The sequence below is a fragment of the Mauremys reevesii genome, linkage group 6, assembly GCF_016161935.1.
Source record: "Mauremys reevesii isolate NIE-2019 linkage group 6, ASM1616193v1, whole genome shotgun sequence".
NCBI classification, from domain to species: Eukaryota; Metazoa; Chordata; order Testudines; family Geoemydidae; genus Mauremys; species Mauremys reevesii.
Genome location: NC_052628.1, coordinates 107,327,387 through 107,332,290, shown reverse-complemented (window position 1 = coordinate 107,332,290; position 4,904 = coordinate 107,327,387). Strand labels below are relative to the sequence as shown.

At 50.7% G+C, this 4,904-nt stretch overlaps 2 long non-coding RNA genes across 5 annotated transcripts in view; one reads left to right on the top strand and one right to left on the bottom strand.

Annotated features, from left to right (window-relative positions):
- LOC120407588 overlaps positions 1-4,904 on the bottom strand; it is a 204,630-nt gene that overhangs the window by 154,531 nt on the left and 45,195 nt on the right. The gene's annotated exons all lie outside the window — the stretch shown is intronic.
- The window catches only part of LOC120407587, a 62,726-nt gene continuing 61,815 nt past the window's right edge, over positions 3,994-4,904 (top strand). The window contains exon 1 of the long non-coding RNA XR_005600121.1: positions 3,994-4,778. This is a non-coding gene — a long non-coding RNA (uncharacterized LOC120407587). The remainder of the gene's footprint in view (positions 4,779-4,904) is intronic.

Here is a 4,904-nt window from a genome sequence, read left to right as displayed (position 1 = left end):
CTAAAGTGACGATTATTTTATGTTTGCATTAGTGTCCTAGGTTGGGCGCAAGATGTTAGAGAGACGAGGGAATACCCTGTACTGGCTCTTCTGATGGCCAAGAGACAAGCTTTGGAGTTTACATAGAAGTTGGTCCAATACAAGATATTCCCTCACCCACCTTGTCTCTCAGTGTTGTTAAACATTCTAATACACAATTCTATATATATTAGTTGAGATTCTATTACAGATAGGTTGTCGGAAAGCTAATAAAATGTCAAATTGAACAAAAGGTGTATTTCATTAGTAGAATTTTTTAAAAAATCACTAAGATGAATAATTGAGTTCGGCTGCCAATTTGCGTGGATAAACACTGAACAGCAGCAAGAAAATTCTACCAGACTTGTTTTAAATCCACAGAGTAGCACTGATACCATTATGTATAATTCTTAAATATTAAAGATAAGGACGATCTATAACATACACCTGTAATACTTTATACCTATATCTATTAAATTCTCAGTTTGGCATCACTTAATTACTCTAAGAGTTTTCTTGCTTCTGTTTTTTAAAAAATGCAGTTCATTATACTACCCATGCAAATAACCAAAATGAAAATAGTTCCCTATAACGGTAATTGAGACTGTATTTGAATTCTAGGTTAGGAATAGGTGGCATTACACTGTCTTGGATCAGTTTCTAGGAAACTTTATTTCAGTTTTCCGACAACTCAAAAAAAAAAAAAAAAAGAAAAGAAAGAAAGAAAAAAAACCCACACAACAAAATTAGAAAAATCCCCATTAGCAACTACAGATCTTATTCTGCAGTCGACATGCTACGGAACTCCACCAGACAGGGCAACGCGCGTGCAGCTTCCTCAATTCTAACTCCGGCATGACTTTCATGGTCATCCTTTGCTCCAAGTTCTCACACCAAGAAAATCCTGGAAGCATTTTGGATACTCGAGCGCTACTTAACTCATTAAGGTCCTTCCTTTGCCGCTGTCCAGCGGCAGGTTAAACCGCGGAACCTTACGGAGAAAACCTCCAGTCCTGGGTTTGTTACTTAAAAAAAAAAAAAAAAAAAAAAAAAAGAGGCTCAGTTGGAAGGGGCTGATCTCGCGCAGCGCTCGCCCGCTACCATTCCAGTTCCTCGGTATGGGAGATGAGAGCACTATTCAGAATCAATCTACCCAGGGCCCAGTCTTGCAAGGTGATGCGCGCCCGCAACTCCTATTAAAGTTAACGGAGTTGGAGGCGCTCAGCACCTTGTAGGACCGGACTCTGCTCTCGTTTCCTCGCATGCTGCAAAACGAGCTGTTAAGTGTACAGGTGTAAGGAAGCATCGGGTGCAATCCTGAAACGCCACTGCCCTGAAGTAACGTTGTCCCAACCCTCCCTCGGAGGATACCAAAGTCAGCACAAGCGTTTGTCTTGCTATGAACGTGCTGCAGTGTGAACTCCCCGTCGGTGCACGAGTCACCGAAGGATGTAAAAACCCTCTAGGGAGGGGGTATTCATATGGATCTCACAGAGCTGTGGGTTGTGGTGCCTAGGGATGATTACACAGTTTTGGCAAAAGGAGAGGTCGCATGCGTGTATTATGCGTGAGTATGATAGGTGCCTTTATTGGGGGAGAGTGGGGAGACCTCAATACTTTTCCAGATTGAACGCACTAGATTCTATGAATGGCGCAGAATGTAGACCAAATGCGCTTCTACAAGCGGTTATAGGTGTAATCCTGGCCTCACTGGAATCAGAGGGGAGGGATAGCTCAGTGGTTTGAGCAGTGGTTCGCTAAACCTAGGGTTGTAAATTCAATCCTTGAGGAGGCCACTTAGGGATCTGAGGCAAAATCAGTACTTGTTCCTGCTAGTGAAGGGAGGGGGCTGGACTCGATGAGCTTTCAAGGTCCCTTCCAGTTCTATGAGCTAGGGATATCTCCTATTGACTTCAATGGGGCCAGGACTTCCTCCAGGAGCTCCATGGAAATTATACATGGGTTCTTCTGGAAGCACATATGCCACACTACAGGTTTCATAACAATCTATAATGAAAGTTAACTCTATGTAGATATACTTACACAGGACATGGGGGGGGGAGAGACACGATTTCCAAATTAAATAACTGGGGTAATCTTGGGGCTGGATCTTGCCCCCACTGAAATGAATGGAATTTTTCCAATTGACTTCAGGGGGGCAGGAAGGACTATCCCTTTGAAAGTAACATGAAAGTAGTCAAATTTACTCTGGGGGGAGTACACAGGAGTGTGTCTAAGGGGAACTAGGATTCCATTTGATAGGACTTTGCCTAGACTGTGTATTTGTAGACACTGACAGTGAAGATGGTCAAAGATACTACTGAATCAGTTAGATTTAGTGTGTATATCCATATAGGTCAACTGGTTCCAGATTATCCTGGAGGAGTTGGGAGGGGAGATATGCATATATGTGATTTTGCCCTGTGTGTCTAGATCACACTCTAGGCAAAGTCACACCTGGCAAATCTGACTCCAGTCCCTATTTTCATAAACCTGTTGATGAGCAATAAGGACACGTTTGCTTGTCATAGCAATTCTCTCCCTGGAGAATGGACTCAAACATTGCAGTATAACTCCCTGCTCATGTTCCCAGTGAAAGCATGAATGATAAGCAGCCTGTCTGCATGATGTTTTAGGATATCTTGCAAATATCTTTGTATACATCTGGCATGTCTGGGTGAAATCCTGGCTTTATTGAAGTCACTGGGAGTTTTGCCACTGGTTTCAAAAGGGCCAGGATTTCACCCCTATGCTCTTGTTGCCTCCACACAGAAACTGGAAAAGCAGGATCTGCATGGCCATTTGTCATCACCTTCAAGAAGGGTGTGTGTTACTTCAGTCTGAAAAGTCCCAGAACAGAGTCAACACGTATTTAAACATATTCCTCATTTAAAAACAAAAAAACACTGATCACAGCTATTCTAAAGCAAATTCGTCTCCATTTTCCAGGCACAGCGAGGCCCTGCTAACCCCTTTACATTAACAGCAGTGTGCACTCTAATACCGATTCAAGCCCCCCAAAGGCTCTTCTTGGGATCTTTACTGGTCTCACGGTCTCAGGCTCCCATCTAGTTGTCAGAGTGAATCAATGGCATTTAAGCTGCTTTTTTCAAAGCCCTCACATGTGGTTAGCTTGACGTTCAGTTTTAGCTTTGGATGTAGAAATCAGCTACGGTCCCTTAGGGGGGAGGCGGAGAAAGACAGCCAGGGCCGCCCCGAAAAGGGGCGGAGAAGGGAGCCTGGTTGGCTGCCCCCCATCACGGGACTGTCAGAAATCCAGGACCATCGGAGGGGCGGGGGGCAGCGGAGGAAGGAGCCGCTGTGCAGCAGAAGGGGTGGGGTGGGGTGGGGGAAGACGCAGTAAAGCGAGCGTGCAATGGGCTGTAGGGGAATAAAAGCAGAGTCGAGGCACTGTCGGGTCCCGGAGAAGAGGGAGCATCCCAGCCAGGAAGAGCGGGATGGGCCGAGCCTTCAGCCCTCCGTCGGGCAGAGCAGAATCCGACTTGGGACCGCAGAATCCAGCCCCGGGTCCTCAGCTCTGCGCCTGCCCAAGGAGACATCCCCCGAGCCGCGCCGCAGCGCTGCGCGGGTGAAACATCCGCCCAGAAACATCCGCGGGGCTCGGGGAAGACCGGACGGCTGGTGCAGGGGGCGGGGCGGGGGTGTAATATTAAATTAAAGACCCCGCCCCCCCTTATTCCAACTGAATCGTAGTTCAACAGCAGCCCTGCCCTCCTGGCTACAGGAAAAGCCCCGAACACGTGGTAACGATGCCGTTACTCTAATGCCATTAAAATAACACGCCCCCCCGCGAGGGTCTGTCTACATCCATTTAGCGAGACCCCCGGCATCGCGTCTGTGGCTGAAATTCCGGCTGACGTTTCTACGTCATAAAAGCGATCCGCGTAACTTGTCGTCCCCCCCCGTTGCCCCAGTTTCCCCTTGGTGCTTTTTGGCATTGCCTGGGTACAGCAAGTGCCATTGTCCGCCCCCACACCCTCGCCACGGGGCGCGACCGGAATTTCCCTCCTAAGGTCGGGGCCGAGGGACGGGCCCCCTCCCCAGTAGGGCGCCTGTCCCGGGGCAGAGGAGACGTGGGAGGCGGGGTGCTCCGGGGGCAGGGCTCGGCTTGGCTCTGCTGCCTGGCCTGGGGGGGCTCGGGGAGCGCCCCCTCCCAGCGCAGGGGCTGCCCCTTTGGGCGGACATGCGGGAGCCCCAGCCCCATAGTTCCTGTGCCGGGGAGCGGGGGGGGGTCTCTAAGAGCCGGCCAAGGGGGAGGGCCCTTGCGCCCTGGTTCCCCCTGGGTCGCTAGCCCGGGTCCCTTGGGGTACAGGTGGGTTTTTCTACCCAGTGACCGAGATGAAAACATTTAACACCTCATCGAGTCCAGCCGCTGCCCCGCACAGGTTGCAGGGCTGACCAGGGCTTGACCCGGCTGAACTCATCTGTAAACACCGGGAGTTCGCCTGGGCAGGGGAGTTCCTCGAGGCGGCGCTCGGGAGGTTTGAGATCTTCTCCTCCCCGGGCAGTCACTTCCCACCGCCCCCAGAAGCGGCCAAGCGTGCGCACTCGCTGGCACCAGCCCGCGTTCCGCGGCGAGGGCGGCAGCTGGCTCCCGCAGCAACCTGACCCCGGGGCAGCCTTGAAGGACATGCTCCACTGGAAGGGCAAATCCACGCGCCGGTGCGTTCAATGCGGCTGAGTAGGGGGTCCCTGCGGACGTGAAGTCTCCAGCGTCCCACAGGCAGTGATGACAGAAGGTAGGTCCAGTGTGTGTCACAGGCTGGCTCAGGCCCAGGCCATAGGGCTCGCAGAATTATGAGCTGTCCAGCAGGGCTGGCTTTAGGCCAATTCAACCAATTCCCCTGAAGCAGGTGTGCAGGGTT